The sequence below is a fragment of the Penaeus monodon genome, chromosome 30, assembly GCF_015228065.2.
Source record: "Penaeus monodon isolate SGIC_2016 chromosome 30, NSTDA_Pmon_1, whole genome shotgun sequence".
Classification (NCBI taxonomy): Eukaryota; Metazoa; Arthropoda; class Malacostraca; order Decapoda; family Penaeidae; genus Penaeus; species Penaeus monodon.
In genome coordinates, this window is record NC_051415.1 from 35,670,842 (window position 1) to 35,671,197 (window position 356).

The following is a 356-nucleotide window of genomic DNA, read 5'->3' on the forward strand; positions in this document are numbered from 1 at the left end:
GAGAAGCCATCAGTGAACATCATGTGCATCTCATAGCCAGGCATGATAAATACTTCCTGGTCTTTTACATTCAACTACAGTAGTAAATTTATTGATAAAATTCCTGGTTAGAACTTGGAAAGCCAGTTTGATTATTTTTTGTGTGGAAATTCTATTAATAGCAAATTACAAGAAAGTTGTGTAATGAATAGAATATAAAAATACAAAAAACTATAGTATAAAGATTGGCATACTGGTAGTGTTCCCATAATCAGCATGGAAGTCTGTTCGTTTTATTTCAGTACAGTCCCCCACCCACGTGCTGACCACTACTTAGCAGCCCCTCTCCCCCAGTCTCCCACTCACTACCCCCCCCC